We start from the raw sequence: 19,105 nt of genomic DNA on the forward strand, positions 1-19,105 counted from the left end.
CTTCCTTCCTTCCTTCCTTCCTTCCTTCCTTCCTTCCTTCCTTCCTTCCTTTCTTTCTTTCTTCCTTTCTTTCTTCCTTCCTTTCTTCCTTCCTTTCTTCCTTTCACTTTTTGGAAGGGGGGGGAGGCAAGGCAATTGGGGTTAAGTGACTTGCCCAAGGTCACACAGCTAGTAAGTGTTAAGTGTCTGAGGCCAGATTTGAACTCGGGTCCTCCTGACTCCAGGGCCAGTGCTCTATTCACTGCACCACCTAGACTCCCCACACTGTTAAACCTTCAAAGACATTTTCCATGCAATATCATATTTGATCTTACTAACAACTTTGTGTGGTAATCAGGGTGAGTGATTACTATCTTTTCTTTTACTCAGTTATACTTGCTTGCTGAAATTTTACCTTTGTAGGTATTTTTGAAATTTCATAGGTAAAGTAAATATAGAATGGATATAAATTCAGATACTTTCATTCAGGTTATATTATTGTAGTTTTGCTAAAATGCAACATCATGTTCATTTAGAACTCATATAGCTTTGAAGGTTTTTGTTGTCCTTTTAAAAAAGCTATTCCATCTTCTAAAAGCTATACAATACCAGGGATTGGACTAAGGATTTAAAACCTTTCATTCTAAGGTAGTCTAAGTGGAAGTTAAAACAATAAATGTTTTGATAGAAATGATAATTCTGAACTTTGAGCCTCACAGAATTGCTTTTGCCCGGTGCCAAGCCCCGAATGTTGCACACTTTTATGGACCTTTATGCCCATGTTATCTAATGGGAAAGGCATTTGACTTTTAGTGATAGATTGTAAAAGGGATGTTGACATCAGTGCAAAAGAGATCATCTGGTCATGAAAGCTTCTCTTTCCATTGCAGAGACAGCATGGGTTCGGCAGGGGGCAGCCTTCAGGATGTAGGCTAATGAATGAGTAATGACCAAGGAGAGATTAGCTGGCTGGTTTGGCCTCTAGACAGTCAGAAGTTAGGGAGAGGTTAAACAGCAGGAGAGAGAATCTGGGTGAGTTTCACAGGAGCCTAAGGGAAAAGAACAGATTGATATAGGAACAATTTGTTATGGTTGTTTATCCATGTGAAAATGAGAAGCCTATGTATCACAGAGACAACAGCATTTGTAAGCAGCTAAAATATAGAATGAGCTGATAGGACCAGCAATCAAGGCTTGTTAAGGCCATTCAGTCTAATAGGGAAGTGAAAGACGTTTAAAGAAGAGAACTGGGAGAGAGTTTTCCTGTCGGTAAAGTTGGGGGAGGGGGAGTGGAGAGAAAAAAAAGAAAAGGGCATCTTTAGACTTACTTGCTTTTCTATCACCTGGCTTTTAGTCATCATCTGAAATGTTTCTTTGTGGCATACTAAAATCAATAAGAAGATACAGGATTTTAACACCCTTAATCCCCTGCTACAAGAACCAAGGTAACTTGTTTGTTTTTTCATTTGTTTTGGGGGGAGGGAGGGAGGGAAATATATGTATGTATTTAAATTAGAATTTATTAATTTGTTTTATATGTCTTCAAATATTTCAATTGCTCCCCCGTTGTAACAAGATATTTGCTTGTTTGAAATTTATCTTAGTTCAAAGGACCTGACTGTTTTTTTTCCCCTACTGAATATATACTTCAGCACTTCAAATTTATGGGAACTGTGTTTATGTCTGTATGGTGATTTCTTCAGGAGTCAGTACCTTCTAAATCTTTGTCATTACGTGTAGGAGAAAAATATCTCAAAGGGCATTTCCTGGTGGTATTGAATAATTTTGTTTATTTGTAACAGATTTAAGTGGTTATGATTTTGTGATTTGTCACTTCTTTCTTTAAAACAGAACTATTGTCAGAATCTTAGTTTGGAGAAAATAAATTGCATCTTGAATATCTTAAGTAGCATAAATTAAACACAATGAGTAAAATATGAGTTAATTGGATGCAGTTTGATTTCATGTTGAGGTGGTGCTAAATGCAAGACAAAATGTACACAGTCATATATTACTCATTTCCCCCCTAAAGCCTTGGGATTACAATCCAGTGGAAATCCTTTTCCATCCAACTAGAAACTCAGTGCTATAATTATGGACTAAAATCAGCATCTGATTCCCCTCACGTCTTTCCTGTGCCTCTGTCCCCATCCATAATACCCTAGAGTATTTTCATCCTAGTAGACATATAATAAATGTGTCTTGAATGTTCAATGTATCAATCTCCCTATGACTTTTCTTCCGATTCTCTCTTGTCATAACTTCTATCCTTTTTAGCCAGTTCTACCACACTTTCTTCACCAACTTCCTGCCACCCAATTTGCAAATACCTGAGCGAATCATAATCTATCCATTCTTTCATTCAAAATACATTTATTGAGCACCAGCATATACAAAGCACTATACTAGATACTGTGGGAAATATAAAGATTAATGAGATAGCCCCTCTCTCACTGAATTTATAGACAAGCAGATTAAAATAATAACAGATATGTCTTATGGTTATGTTTGGTGGTTTATTCTTCCTAGAGAGTTTTCACATAGAGTGTTTCACTCAGTTTTCACAAGCACACCAAAAGGAAGAGAGAGCAGAAGTTCCATTTGACATCTGAAGAAAATGAAGCACAGAGAGATGATTTGCCTAGAAGCCAGTTGGTGGCTGAACTGGGATTGGCTCCCAGAGCAAGGTTCTGTCTGCCACAAGAAGGCAGATCAGAGTCCTCTCTGATGATTCCAGTTCTCTGCCAAACAAAATAGTCCAGAAGTCTCTCTAGTAGAACTAATTTGTTCTTTCAGGTTGTCAGGTATCCAGTTATCTGGTAACTAGGCTATCTCATAACAGAAGGCTGCTTAGTTGTGTTATAAACCTTGGATATATCGTCCCATGCCTAAAGGTTTCAGTGAGGGAAACAAATGAAGATTGAGTTCTTAAGAGACCATAGGAAGCTAGAATCTCACCTCAGAGTGGAAAGGGGTTTCAGAGTCTCTATCCAACCTATACTTGAACAACAGTCCCCTCTCCATCATACCTCACAGATGGTTATTGAGCCTAAAAGATTTTGGTGAAGAGGAGCCAACGCCTTCCAGAGGCATTCTGATTTTGTTCTGAGTACTAGTAAAAAGATGTCTTTACTCAGTGCCCCCATTTGTTAACTATTGTCCTAATTGCTTCTCTTAGGATTTGCTTTAATGTTAATAGTCCATACGGGGAGGATGGGGACAAAGGCAACCTTTTGGTGATTGTCCTTTCATGATGGAAGTCTTACTACTCCAGGCCCTGAGAGGGAAGGAGAAGAAACTCAATGTGGCCCAAAACCAAATTCATCATCTTCCTCTCCTAAACTTTGCCATTTCTGTTGAGAGCATGACCATCCTTCCACACACTGAGGGTTAGCATTTCAGAAGCATACTTGACTTTCACCTCTTCCCCCTCCCTCAATTTCAGTTGCCATATCTTATCCATTTTCCTTCAGCATGTCTCCCTGCTTCCAGAAACTCCTTTTTCCAATCTTTCCCCCCCGCATAGCTGCATTAATATTCTTAAAGACCAGGAGCTGAACATGCCACTCCCCTCCCCCACTTAACAGTCTTCAGTGATTCCTAGAATAAAACCGGATCTTCAGCCTGGCACTTAAGGCCCTCTTTAATCTTGACTCCATTCCCAGCTTTTAGAATTCCATATTGCTCCCCTTCTTGCATTCTGTGTTCCAGTCAAACAGGCATTCTAGCTGTTCCCCAAATTCCACATCTCCCAACTCCATGCTTGTGCCCAGGCCATTTTCAGTATCTGGAATATACACTCACTTCTTATCTCCACATGGATTTCTGTTACTCCCATGGTACAGTCCCTTCTTAAATTGCCTTGTATTGGCTTCTCTGTATGTGTTATCTCTCTCACCCACTCACCCCATAGAATGTAAGTTCCATAAGGACACTCGATGTTGTATCTCCCCAGTGTCCACTAAACTTTAATATGTATTTTTCAGACTTAATTAGATTGCAAATGGATAAACACTGTTCAGAGAAGGGAAACAGTGGTACTTGTTGGTCACAAGGCTTTTGAAGAGTGATTAGCTTTTTGTTCTTTTTACTAGGAAGAATTTGTAGTAACAGGAATAGGGTCCTTTTGCTGAACAACCCTTTCTAAGAGGGTCTGGGTTTAAATCCTGGCACTAGTATTTATTTTCAGTGTGACCTTGGGTAAAATTACTTAAACTTTGTGGCACTAGGTTTTTTTGTTTTTTGTTTATCTATAAAACCAGTGGGTTGGACTAACTGATATCTTTGGCCCCTTCTTGAGTTAAGCCCTGTGATCTTTGACCTTGAGATCGCTGCCTTCTGTTAAAAGTGAAAGTAAGGTCTCCTTAAAGATTCTTGTTTGTCCTCTGTGTATAGTAAGCAGTAAACAGCTTGGATTTTTGTTTTATTTTATTGTTGTTTTCCAGGCAGAGGATCTTCCTGTAAAGACTTATAAACACCCTGATGCAACGGTAGGGAGAATGCACTTGATGGCATATGCGTAGCCGGGCTGCTCCTTGTTGCTGAGACAGAATAGAAATGATTGATTGTTCTGTCACTCAAGCAGGCTCCTGTACAGGGCGGGTATAGTGATGCTTACCTCAGATTGGCAATATCTGTTCCTTTGTCACAGCCGCCAAGTGATTTCTCCTCTAGCCAGGCTTAGGAAGGCAAAGGCCTGGCCAGGAGGGTATATGATATTGGGGAGGGGGGAAAGCAGACAGAGGTAGGAGGTGCTGGGGAAAAGGGATGGGTACAGAAGTGAACAGGGAGTGGTGAAGGGAGACTCATCTTTTCTCCACACCCAGAAGGGCCGTAACTAGCACCCTCCTGGGCCTGAAGGGAAGGATCAGGCTGAACATGCCATTTTCTTGGCATTGGGGAGTAGGTGGGATGGGACAAATTGTGACTCAGTGTACCATACTCTTATAATTCTGTAATATTCAGGTGATATTTCTCCCCCCCCCCCCCGCTGTAAAGCAGGCTAATAACTGTGACATCTCCACAGACTAAACATACACACAGAAGCCAGTTGAACTTCATGGACAAAGAAGGATTTTCTCCTTGTCTGGGAGGAAGATTGATGTCAGATTTCTTAATTTGAGACCTTAGATGGATGGGCAGGTGATATTTATATGGAAGGGTTATTAGTATTTTGATTTATCTCTAGTAATAGATATGCCCTTCTGGGCACAGAGAGAAAATGAGCTTCTACCTTTTATCTAAAGTCTTTTTCTTTCTTTGGAGAGAGAAAGATTGGAATGTATTACTGGAAACAACTCTGATGCTATTTCTCTGTGATGTGGCCTGGGACATGTGAAAGAATTTTAAGGATTGAAGATGGCCATTATGAGGAATTGGGGGAAGGAAGTGGGAGGCATTTCCTCAGAGAAGGGAGGAAACAGAACACACATTTTTTAAGTACCTCCCTTGTGCCAGGAACTCTAATTATTTTGCAAATAGTATCTCATTTGATCATCACAGTAACCCTGGGATGTAGGTGGTATTATTACCCCCATTTTACAGATGAGGAAACTAAGAAAGATAGAGGTTGAATGACTTTCCCAACTCTATTAAGTGTCCGAGGCCATATTTGAGCTCTGGTCTTCTTGTCTCTAGACACAGTACTCTCTATCCGCTGCACCACCAAGCTGTCTCCTTAGTAAGAAATAGGGGCTGATCTAAATGGTAGCAAATTGTTTAGAATTACTAAGATTGCTACAGTGCTTGAAAATATGAGAACTACCGCCATCAGTTCCTGGCGTCCCAGGGGCCAAATCTCAGGTGCCTTTGGGAGATAGCTGCATGATGTCAGTAGTATGTACAGGTGCTGTGGTCTCACGATGGCTGGTTGATTGATTCCTCTCCTCCCTGGCTTTACATGGATGAGAGTGACATGCCTCCTGTTCTAGCCTCTGAATCTCAGAATCCCTAGCTTTCTCCAGGGCTCAGCTCAAATACAGCATCCTTCAAGGGATCTTTCCTAATGCCCCTAGGTTTTGGTGCTTCTGCTCACAAAACTTACATTATATTGATTTGGAATATGTCTTCTATTAACTTCTTGTTTCATTTTTTAGCCTTCCAGTAGAATCCAAGTTCCTTGGGGACAAGGTTATCCCATTTTGTTCTTACTTCACTGTGCTGAGCACATTGTAGGCACTGAATTAATGCTTGTTGATTAGGGCAAAAAAAGAAAAGGGTTTAAATTAGATGCTTCAACAAATACTTAGTAAGTACCAGCTTTGAGCAGGGCATTGGGGACATACAAAGACAAAGACAAAACATCCTCTGCCTTCAGCAAGCTTTCATTTCACTGTGTTAGTCACAGTTAGAGCCTGGAAAATGCTAGAACCAAGAAGGCCAGGCACCCTGCAGAAGTCCTGGGTGCCTGCTGAGTCTGTCGGAATTCGGAGCTGCAGAGAGTGTAGGTGCAATCCAGCGATTGAGCCGATGCCGGGGCTTTGGGTCTGTAGCTGAGTTAGTTCCAAGATAACCGAGAAACTTCCCCAAACATTCCTGCAGCAAAACTGGGTTCACTCCCTGGTTATTGCTGCCATCAGAAACATCAGCACCAGCAGAGTTTTAGCCACGTCCTTAGTTCACATCTGACTCATTTGTACACAGGCTCGCCAGACACACACACTGTTAGTAGTATAAACTTGAGCGTCAGGTAGACACACACCCCAGTGCATTAAGATTCTAGGTGCACATTCTCTTTGTGAGAGCAGACTGACGCACCTGCCATGGAGATTTGTCAGCGTGGATCAAAAACCCAGAGGGAGAATGCTGTTGCAACTGGGCCTCTTACCCTAACTTGATTCTGCCTCCCTGATCAGCCATGTACAGCCTTCTATATAAATGTGGTCTGAAATGGGGCACCATGGGCTGAATGTTCATCAGCCAAGGCATGCGCACACACACACACACACACGTACGCATGCACACACACATGTGCGCACACACACAGACACATACACGCGCATACACAGACACAGAGACACACGCACGCACACAGACACATACACACACAGACACACACACACACACACACACCTTATCTTGGCCATAAGTAAAGAGACTTAAAGATATTTGAAGACCCTTGTCATTCCCACAAAGTATTATGTAAGTGGCAATGGGTTAAGAGACATGGGAGATGACATTCCATGCATGAATGAACGCTTCAGGAATTCCAGTGTCTCTACTACCTGGCCACCTGAGTCATGGAGGGATGTGTCTTCACACTGATTCATAAAAACTGTCTCCTATGGGTAAACTTCAGAGGCATTGAGCATTCGTAGCAGGCATTACATGCCTTCCTATGTTTTTGTTTTTCAGAAATCCCTCTTTTTTCATATTTAAATCTTCCGTGAGGATTCTTCCCTTTTTTCTCCCTCAAAAATCACACTCATCAAAATTCTTACGCTCCTAGTAGCTACCTGCCTGACATTTTGTCAGTCATCTAACTCACCTGGGATATCATTTCTTCCTCGGTTAAAAGGTGGGGGAGGGAGTAGGGGGAGCCTTTGACTCAATGACTTCTAAGTTCCTTTGCAGCCCAATATCATTCTGATTCTCTACAAATTAAAACTGATCATCTTGTGCTTGATAGATAGAAAGTCTGTTGCCAAGTCCTTTCCTTCTAGAATGCCATGTCCCAACTCAGCCTGCAACGGCAAAACATTCATGATTTCCAAATTAACTCCATGAATTAAGCAGTAAAACAAGAAAACATTTTAAAAATTCTCTGTCATACACAAAATGGTCTATTATATGTTGAGATGGCAGACTGTAAGTAGATGAGGAAGTTTAGAAGAATGCCCCATTCAGTGTAATTTAAACATTAAGACAGTAAATCATCACCATTCAATTGCCTAGTGTGTAAAACAAAAAATCATGCTCATCTTAGCTCTGTGGGTGGTGCATTTGTTTGCAAGGACATTTAAGAATTGTAGTTTCCTTTCCATCCGATACAATCCGTCTTTATAACCTGACTACCGTGTTTCCCCGATAATAAGACACTGTCTTATTAATTTTTTAGACAGAAAAACACCAGAGGGCTTATTTTCAGGGGAGGGCTTATTTTCATGAACATTGACAGCAATTTTAATAAACAGGTAAATGTGAACAAAAAAATGTACCTTTATTCAATGAACAAATCACTGGGGAAGAACAGGATGACGCGCTCACTGCTGCAGCTCTGATTGGATGCAGCTCGGAGCGCGGCGTGCGTTTCACCGGGGGGGTGCATACAGAGGGTACCATAATGTAGCGTGTAGCGCAGGGGATCACCTTCACTACAGTAGCAATCTCAATAGGGCTTATTTTCGGGGGAGGGCTTGTTTTAGAGGAATCTTACACAGTAAGGGGAGGGCTTATTTTCGGGATAGGTCTTATTATCAGGGAAACACAGTAATATGTAATGTGAAAGTACTGCAGATCCTATACATGATTGTAAGCAGCCATGGTGGGGGGGAGGGGAGGGAGGGGGAGAAAATTTGAAACTCAAGGAATTGTGGATCTGAACCTTGTAAAATAAAAGGAAACAAACAAATTAATAAAGACAAAAAAATTCTAAAGAAAAAAAAGAATTGTCATTTCTTGTACGAGGTAGTCGTTTCCTGAATCTGCACCTTTTTCCTGGTTGTATACCCCATGTCTGGAGTCTTTTCTCTCCTTGACGCTTTCTTTTGGTTTCCCTGGTTTCTTTCAAGACTCAGTTCAGATTCTACCTTCTTCAAGAGGTCTTTCCTGGACCCCCCCACTGTTATCAGCATGTGCTCTTTATCATGTATGTAGATCTCATTTTTACATCGTCGTTTGCATGCTGTCTCCTCCAATAGATTATAAGCTCCTTGAGAGCAGGGACCATGTTTTTGCCTGTTCTTTTGTTCCCCCCAGCACTTAGCATAGTGCCTGGCACATAGTAAACACTTAATAAATGCTTATAGACTGACTGATGAAGACAGTGAATTTACTGTTATCACACCAGCCCTCTTCTACTAGCCACTTCTTCCATGATTAACTTGGAACAGTAAATATAAGCTGAAAGTCTTGTTAGTTTATGGTTATTTTCCCTTAATATCTGGAAGAAGGGTGGCTGAAAAGAGAGGTCATGGTGTTCTCCTGAGTTCAGGTAGCTTAAAGGGTTTTTCAGAATTTTAGGGAGACATATCTTCCTCTCTCACTCATGTTGGTACTTCTTAAAACCAAACACAAAGAGGAAACTGTAACCTAATCGTGCTTTTAAAAAAATCGATTTATTTACTTTTAGTTTACCACATTTGGTCCCACAATCCCTTGAGTTCCAAATTTTTTCCCCTTCTCTTCCCCCTCCCCATCTATGGCAGCATGCAGTCCGACATAGGTTCTACAAATACCTTTGTATTAAAGATTAGTTGAGTTGTAAAGAATTCTAACCAATGGAGTGAACTAAGAGAAAGAAGGAATGAAATAAAACTGAACACAAAAGAGACAGCAAGTAGTTTGCTTCAATCTGCGTTCAGACTCGGCAGCTCTTTCTCTGGATGGGGACAGCCCTCTCCATCACAACTCTTTTGGAGTTGTCTTCTAACCTTGTATTGCTGAGATCCGATGTGTCTGTGCAAAGTTCCCCTGGTTCTGCTCTCCTCACTCAACATCAGTTTATATAAGTCTCTACAGGTTATTCTGAAGTCCATCTGCTCCTCATTGCTTATAGCACAGTTGTATTCCATTACATTCATATCCCACAGCTTGTTCAGCCATTCCCCAAATAATGGACATGCTGTGGGGTTTTGGGGTTTTTTGAGTGAAGAGAGGGTCTTTGCCTGTCCAGAATTTCCAGAGAGAAGCAGAATGGCACAACCGCTAACTAGCATGTAAAATTTGGATTCAGGAAACCTGAGTTTATATCCCTTCCTTAGCTGTGTTACTAGGGGCATGCACTTGACCCTTATAAAGCTGAGTTTTCTTATTGGCTCCTGAGACTTTCCAAGAGAATACCATGATCTTTCCAATCACACTTCTTTGCTGGAAATGTAAAGAATGTATGTAGGTTTTCTCAGTGTAAATATGGGCAAATATGGGTAGTGAACTGGGAAGTATACAGCACAACAGGAATTTTTTTAAAGTTCTAGATTCTGATTATAGTATTTTTTAAAAAAACGTTTTGGTCTGATACAGTGATTTCATTAGTGTAGGGAATTTCCAGTGTGAAAACTCCCTCTAGCATACAGTTTGACAATAATATTTACATCAGTAAAAACAGTACCTTCTTTATATTAAACCTTAGAGGATTGTGTAAACAAAGTGTTTTGTAAACTTTAACATAATATACAAACATGAGATCTTTCTGTTATTGTTATAAATCAATGTTTTCTTCAAAAGCAAGAGGAAAAGAAATACTTGTTATACTATTTTTTTTTTTTACAAATATGCTGTGTGGCAATAAAGTAATGGCAAGAGTTTTCAAAAAAGTCTCATTGCTTTGCTATGGAACAGTTTGTACAACTGCCAGAGTGAAATTAATATTACTAAGAAGAAGAAAATGGGAAGCTGATTAGATTGAGTGCTTAGTGAGTTAGGAATATTAATCGCTTATCTTTAGAGTACTTGATTAAAAGTTGGAAGTTATCTAGGGAAATGAATAACTGGCTAGGGTATGGTCTTTGAGAGTAAGATTTGGTTTCACAGACTACACCTTAAAATATAGAAATAATAGACCCTTGGCCAGGGATGAAGTTCACCTAACAAGGGATGGCAAAAAGTCTCTCCAGTCCCACTGATTTAAAACGTAGGACTTGTAGGATCATTTTGGGCTGGGGTGGGACAGAAGTAGCACTGAATATTAAGAATATGAACTGCCTAGAAAGTCCAGGAATCTGAAAAGCTGTGCATGGTGGAGAGCAATGACATCAAACACAAATAGGAGTGGATCCCTGAAGGTCATATAGGGACTTCTAGTAAACATAATCTATGTTTTATTGCAGTTTTATTTATTCTGTTAAACATGACCTAGTTACATTTAATCTGGTACATGCTGCCCTTGAGTTCAACACTTCTCCGACTCTAGAGAGCTTGAGTGAAAAACAGCAGAGGCAAAAGCAGAAGTGATATTTTTGACAGAGTACGCTCTAAACCACCCATGCAGCTCAGGAGAGGGAGCACAGAAGCATGTGTACAATAGTAATGAGATAGCTAGCTGACCCAGTGGAATATGGAATTTGAAGACAAGAAGTCCTGAGTTCAAATTCAGCCTCAGACACTAACTGAGTGTCCCTGGGCAATTCACTTAACTCTTCTGTGGCTTGGTTTCCTCTTCTGTAAAATGGAGATGATAATATCTTCTACCTTCCAGGGTTTTTGTGAGGATAAAAATGAGATAATGTTTGTAAATCACTTTGCAAACCCTAAAGCACTATATAAATGCTATCCATCATTATTATTGTTAGTACATTTTACTGCTCCAGTGGATTTTAAATCCTGTTGATGTGATGGCCACCTCCCTCTATGAGGATCATACCCTATCCTTAACTTCTTAGACTTCATGACTGTTACCGGTTCTTTCATAAATTCTCCAGAGCCTATCCATCCAACATACTAGAGACCTTTCTCTAGTTGTTCCTCTATTTCATGAGTACTATTATAATTTGATCATCCTGTCTCTTATCTCTCTTTCTCATCATATAACCAACTCACTGCCTTTTCCAATTACATATTTGTTAATGTTATAAGTCAAATTTTATTTTTGTAAAATAAACTGTCAGAATATAAGAATTATTAAGTGGAAGAAAATAATTTTACCAATGTTATCCCATGATTGAGATCCTAAAATCTATTTTTAAATTATCTAACATTCTGATCTTCTTTATCTGCATGGTTATAAAATTTCTAGTACGAGTTAGGGGAGGTTTAGTTATTGAAATAATATATTTAAATTTAAACATATGTTTATTAAAATAAATATGAATGATGGTGATTATATAAAAGAGGTTAAATGTAATTGGGGTCTATGTTAAGGAAAAATAAATTCCTTGGGTAAAGATTTTAGAAGGGATTGATTTCAGGATTTTCATTATCCTGATATAAGATATTTTAGAAGTGAGAGACAAATATATTCTGGGTCCTCTAATATGAGATCATTCTGTTATGTAATTAACCAGTAAGCCTGGTCATTTTAGAATTCTTTTGTGATAATAACTGTGCCAGATTTGTTTTAATGGAGGGTCTTTAGCTCCTTAAACAATTGAGAAAACAGTGGGAGCAAGTTGTTTATATATGTGTGTGTTTTACATAGGTATGTATGTACATATATATTAGGGAATATTTTTTTATCTCCCTCTGATGCACTCAATATAGACTATGGTTAAAAAAAGGAGGAACTGGGTTCATATTCCACCTAAAACTTAGCAGTTGTGTAACCACAAATAGATTGTGACATAGTCAAAGACAGAGTCATTGTACAGCCAGGGAAACATAGAAATTGCTTTTGTTGGTGCGTGAGAGTAGGTTATTGTGAAAGGCAGAAAGGTTGACTGAGAGAAGCCTATTAGGAAAAGGATAAAGATCAGAGTCCAACAATCTCAGCACTGGAAGGAATCTTAGGAAATTATCTAGTCTTCTCCAGGCTGGAATGGACAACGTCTCTGATTTGTGGCTCATTGGCCTCTTCTTGGATATTTCCAGTGATGGAAAATTTACCAGAAGATAAGGGAATGAGCATTTATAGGATATCTACTATGTGCCAGGCATTGTAATAAGTGCTCTTGCAAATGTTATTTCATTTGATCCTCACAACAGCCCTTAGAGGTAGGTGCTGTTATGATCCATATTTTACATTTGAGAAAACTCAGGCAGAGAGAGGATAAGTGAGCTGCTTAGTCACACAGCTAGTGAATGTCTTAGGTCATGAATGTCTCGAGTCTTCTGGATCCCAGGCTCAAAGCTCTATACACTACATGATCTGCCCTTTCCATTTCTGGATGATGCTAATCGCTAAAAATTTCTTCCTTCTGCTGATCTGAGATCTGTCTCTCTCACTTCTACCTATTAATACTACTTCTGTACTATGGAACTATATGAAATAAATATAAATACTCTACTAAATGATATACTGTTTAGAACCACAGAATTTTAGAGTTGGAAAGTATCTCAGAGGACATCCAGTGCAGGGTCTACGTGAAACGTGTCCATCCCATCAAATTCCCCACAAGTAGTCATCTACCTTCTGCTTGAAGACTTTCGGCTCTTGAGGCAACACATTCTACTTTAGCTCATCAGGTCTAAGTGTTACAACTGGCTCCAGATCTTTTGATACATAGTTATTGTATCCTCCTTCCAAACATGTTCTCTTTGGCAGGATTAGATGTTTTCAGTTTCTTTAACTAGCTCCCTTGAAGTCCTGAGGGAGGAACTCTAAATTGTTCCTGTTTATCCATGTTCTTAAAATGTGACTTGAACAGAATACTGCAGACATGATGTGATCAATGTAAAGTATAGTGGAATTATTACCTCTGGTTCTAGACATTGCACTTCTATTTAATCATCTAAGGGAGTCAGTTTCATATAATGCATAAACAGCTTATCTCTGAGACACGAAAACGTCTCTTACCTCTGATATTAGTTAAGTAATCAAGGGGAAGCTTCAATTTCTCAGTGCCCTAGCCAACTCTCTAAGATTATAAGTTATAGATGAATTGCTGCACTAATATTTGTAAAGTGCTTTGCAAACCTTAAAGTGCTATATCAAGAAGACATCTTCATGAGCTCAAATCAAGCCCCAGGTACTTGTTAGCTGTGTGACCCTGGACAAGCCATTTAATCCTGTTTGCCTCAGTTTCCTCATCTATAAAATGAGTTCTAGAAGGAAGTGGCAAACAAACTCCAGTATCTTTGCCAAGAAAACCCCAAATGGGGTCAGAAGAGACAGAGGGAAATCAGTAGTCTTCTGAACTACTACTGCATTGTTATCAGCATCATTTTGAGCTGATCTGCATTGGTAGAGGAATTTCTACACCCAAATAAAATTACAAGTTCAGATAATGAAATAGTGGATTGGGTGCTGGGCCCAGAGTGAGATAGACATGAATTAAAATTCAACCTCAGACACTTACTGGCTGTGTGACCCTAGACAAGTCACTTAACCTCTGCCTCAGTTTTGACGTCTGTAAAAATGAGGATGACGATAGCACTTATCTCCCAGGGTTGTTTAGAGGATCAAAGGAGAAAATATTTGTATAGCATTTAGCACAATGCCTGGTCCATAGTAGGTGCTATGTAAATGTTAGCTATTATTCTTAGATTAAATATTTATTTATATACATACAGCCTAAGATCATAGAATTTAGTACTAGAAGGGGACCTTACAGATTAGCTCAATTCTCTCATTTTAAATGTGAAGAATTTGGGTCCAGAAAGCATAATTCACTCACCAATAGCCACACGGTAGTAAATGGCAAGCGTTCATTAAGTATCTTCTGTGTGCAGGGCGCCCTGCTGGCCAGTGATGACACGGACACAACAAAATGTAGCCCTGCTCTCGAGAAAGAGATCATAATAGGTCATCACTTTGTGATGTCATTGCTCCTCTTCAAAAATAGACAGATAGCAGCAGTCTCGAGAAGTCTTCAGTGACACCGGCTTGAAGTTTTCTGACACTCTTTTTTACATGCTTTTGTCATTCATCCTTGATCATGTTCACTTTTTCATTCTTTGTTCATGTCCATTGAAAATCTGAGTTCATGAGAGAGCTCCCCATGCAGTCACATGGGTTTTTTAAACTGCTTCCCATTTTTCTTCTCCACTGAGATAATTTGATTTTATTGTCCAGATTTCATTTCTTAGCGCTTCCGCTTATAAAAGATTTTTGGTGTATAATCATTCCACAGATTGAATAAATATTCCTTGAGTATTATGGTATAGAAATTTGAGAGGAATGAAAAACTGGCTAAAACCGGTATGAATACACATTTACCTACTTTCCATTTACAAAAAAAAATGCAAGACATTCTTAACCTTTGGCAGTATGATGAAGCTGAGTGACCCCGTCTTGGAATAATTTTTAAATGAATAAAAAACAACTTTCCATCTGCTGCTCTTGGTGGTCAGAATTCAATGGTACAAGAAACTCCCTAGTGTTATTCCCTTCTGCCCTTTCCAGCTTCTTTTTGTATGTTGTCTTCCCCCAATAAGTTGTAAGCTTCTTGGGAGAAGGAACGACCCTTCTTTTTCTTATTTATATACCCAGGGCTTCCGTGTACAAACTAGGTGCTTAATAAGGGTTTATTGAATTTAATGGATTACAAAGGAAACCAATTATACTGAAAGATGGGTTTTTTCCTAAGTTCTCAGACCTCCTGAAACCTATCCTCAACCTCTTGGACGTCTAAGGGTCCCAGATCATGGACCTTGGCTGTAAGATCATAGATTTGGAGCTATCAATGCTTTCGCTTTACAGATAAGGAAACTGAGGCACATATTTAGGTGACTTGCCCAGTGTTACCCACGGGGTGGAATGGAAATGTCTGAGGCAGGATTTAGTGTACTCTTCATTATGCTATGCTGCCCCTGTCTATACAAACAAAACATGGAAAGTGAATTTGATCACTGTAGACAGGCAGTCTAAAATATTAAAGTTGAGCCTTAGCCTATCCTCACCTTCTTACAACCCACCAACATTATTTTCTTTTTTCTTAATTAAATTTTATGTTTATTTTTAGTTTACATCATTCATTTCCACAAGATTTTGAGTTGCAAATTTTCTCCCCATCTTTCACCTACCTGCCACCCCAAAACAGCATCCCACTGTATACCCCCTCCCCCAATCTGCTCTCTCCTATATCCTCTTCCATCCTCTCTCTGACTTTCCAGTAGGGCAAGATGGATGTCTATAACCCAGTGCCCTTATATCTTATTTCCCAGTTGCATGTAAATAATGATAATAATATTTTTTAAACATTTAATTTTAAAACTTTGAATTCCAGATCCTTTCCCTTCCTCCTGTGTCACCCACCCTTTCTGGGAAGATAAGCAGTTCAGTATAGGATGTACATGTGTGGCTAATGCAAAACATTTCCATAGTGGATATATTGTGAAAGACTGACTATATTTCCCTCCATCCTATCACACCCCTCACTTTTTCTATTCTCTACTTTGATTCCATCCCTTTTCAAAGTGTGTGCTTCTAACTTCCCTACCCCCCCAGCCTGCCCTCCCTTCCATCATTCCTCCTCTCATCCCCATCTCCCCTACTCTTCTGTAGGGCGAGACATCCTATTTAGTGTGTATGTCATTCTTTCCCTAAGCCAAATTCAGTGAATCCCTTTTGCCTTCTTGTTCTTCCCCTCCATTGTAACCATTTTCCCTTGCCTCTTCTATATGAGATAATTTACCCCATTCTGTCTCTCCCCACCTCTTCTCATTATATTCCTCTCTCACCTCTCAATTTCACCTTTTAAGTACCATCCCTTCCTATTCAATTGGTCCTGTGCCCTCTGTCTATGTATACCTATGCACATATATACACACACTCACATATGTATTCATATGCCCATATACCTTCCTATATAGACATATATATGTTTATATTCATACATATATATACATGTGTGTGTGAATTTAAATTCCCTTCAACTATTCTCATACCGAGAAAAGTTTCATAAGTTACAATTATCGTTTTTCCATGTAGGAATATAAATAGTTCAATTCTGATAAGTTCCTTATGATTTCTTTTCCCTGTTTACCTTCTTATGCTTCTCTTGCTTCTTGTATCTGAATGTCAGATTTTCTATTCAACTCTGGTTTTTTCATCAAGAATGTTTGAAAGTCCTCTATTCCATTGAATGACCATATTTTCCCCTGAAAGATGATACTCAGTTTTGCTGGGTAGGTGATTCTTGGTTTTAATCCCAGCTCCTTTGACCTCCGGAATAGCATATTCCAAGCCCTTCAATCCCTCCTTGTAGAAGCTGTCAGATCCTGTGTTATGTTTCTTCCTGGCTGCTTATGATATTTTCTCCTTGATCTGTGAACTCCGGAACCTGGCTATAATATTCCTAGGAGTTTTCTTTTTGAGATCTTTTTTCAGGAAGTGATTGGTGGATTCTTTCAACCTCTATTTTGCCCTCTGGTTCTAAAACATCAGGGCAATTTTCCTTGAGAATTTCTTGAAGGATGATTTCTAGGTTCTTTTTTTGATCATGGCTTTTAGGTAGTCCAATAATTTTTAAATAATCTCTCCTGGATATATTTTCCAGATCAGTGGTTTTTCTAATGAGATCTCACATTGCCTTCTATTTTTTCATTCTTTTGGATATGTTTAATAGTATCTTGATTTCTCATAAAGTCACTAGCTTCCATTTGCTCCAGTCTAATTCTGAAGAAATGATTCTCTTCAGTGAGCTTTTTGAGATTCTTTTTCCATCTGGGAAATTTGACTTTTTAAGGCATTCTTCTCCTCATTGGTTTTTTGAACCTCTTTTGCCATTTGAGTTACTCTATTTTTTAAGGTGTTATTTTCTTCAGTCAGGTTGTTGACTTTGTTTTCATGATTTTCTTGCATCACTCTCATTTCTCTTCCCATTTTTTCCTCCACTTCTCTTATTTGGTTTTCAGCATCCTTCTTAAGGTCATCTATGGCCTGTAACCAGCTCCTATTTTTCTTGCAAGCTTTAGGTGCAGGAGTTCTGACTTCACTGTCTTCCTCCCACTCTATACTTTGTTCCTCTTTGTCCCCAAAATAGGAGTCCAAAGTCGGATTCCTGTGCTTGCTTTGCTTCCTTTGCTTGCTCATGTTGCCAATCAGTTACTTGACTTTTGAGCTCTGCCACAGTAGAACTCTGCTTCCAGAGAGGAGAGCTTTGTCTGAAATCACTGGGGTTTTTGCAGCTGCCAGAGCTATTTGTTGGGTTCCCTCTCTGAAGCCTCCACAGGCTTTGGCACCTGGTCACACACCCCAGGACCTCCACCCTAACAGAAATCCACATCCAAGCAGGTTAAAGCAAGAGCAATTACCCATTGGAATGGTCGCTTGGTCCTCCTACAATCTGTAGGCAGCAGCTCTTAAGAAGCCATGCCACTTCTCCCTTGGCAGGCAGAGGCCAGACTACACTCCCAGACCCCCTGTTCCCTAAGTCCACACTGACCTTTCACTTTGTCTTTGGCATTTGTGGGTTGATAATTCTGGATACCACCACAGCTGCTGGTGATCAAGTCTCCTGAAGTCTTCCAGCTGGGGCTGGTTGGGGTGCCCTAAGGCTAAAACCCAGGGCTGGGCTCTGCTCCCAGCTTGCTGCAATGGACCCTGCCTGTCAGCCTGTTGTGCTGCCTTCAGCAGGAGATTTGTTTCTCTCCGTCACTTTGTGGGTTCTGTAGCCCTAAAGTTTATTTAGAGTCATTTTTATAGGTATTTGAGGTGGTTATGGGGGAAGCACATGGAGTTTTCCTGCTTCTATGTCACCATCTTGGCTCTGCCTCCCTCCCCTCCATTTTTTTCTTTGTAGCAGATAACTGAGGGGAAAATGTAGGGAAAAGAACTAAATGAATTTGCCTGAATTTTCCAAGATAATGCCCTCTAATTCACCTTTTCCTCAGTGTTTTTTTTTTATTTTTTTTTCTGTTTGGAGGGCAATTGGGGTTAAGTGACTTGCCCAAGGTCACAGGGCTAGTTTTTGTGTTAAGTGTCTGAGGCGGGATTTGAACTCAGGTCTTCTTGACTGCAGGGCTGGTACTCTATTCACTGTGCCACCGAGCCTCAGAGTTGTTTTAAGGTAAAAAAAGAGAAAATCACAAAATGCTGTTTTTCAAGAGCCTTTCCCAGGGCACAGCGATATGCTTCCCAGACACATGACAGATATACTTTTAAGAAAGGTCCAATTCCAAGAGCCTTTTCCAAAAATAGGATGCACTTTTTAGAATGAGTAACATCTAAACCTGTGGTGGCATGCTCATGCTGTCCTCTGTGAGAACAGCTCCTTACTGATCCCAAAAGTTAAAAGTAAAGTAATTGTGTGAATAAAGAAATGGGAATGGTAAAGCATGTTGCAAATGTCATTTACTCTTCCAACCGGAACGTAAATCGAATGAAGATTGTTTGGGTTTTTGTCTTTTAAAGCCTGTGCAGGTGGTGCCTGTC

The 19,105-nt window shown here is 39.7% G+C and overlaps 1 protein-coding gene across 8 annotated transcripts in view; it reads left to right on the forward strand.

Annotated features, from left to right (window-relative positions):
* NPAS2 (neuronal PAS domain protein 2) overlaps positions 1–19,105 on the forward strand; it is a 247,683-nt gene that overhangs the window by 82,537 nt on the left and 146,041 nt on the right. The window contains exon 1 of one of the 8 annotated variants that reach the window (XM_069073026.1): positions 241–1,424. The exons of the other annotated variants lie outside the window; for them this stretch is intronic. The gene's annotated coding sequence lies outside the window, so the exon portion shown is untranslated. Of the gene's footprint in view, positions 1–240; positions 1,425–19,105 lie in introns of those variants that run through there. 8 annotated transcript variants of the gene reach the window in all.

This window comes from Petaurus breviceps, unplaced genomic scaffold (genome assembly GCF_028583685.1).
Source record: "Petaurus breviceps papuanus isolate PSGF00001 unplaced genomic scaffold, PetGlider_PUasm1.0 90849, whole genome shotgun sequence".
Lineage (NCBI taxonomy): Eukaryota > Metazoa > Chordata > Mammalia > Diprotodontia > Petauridae > Petaurus > Petaurus breviceps.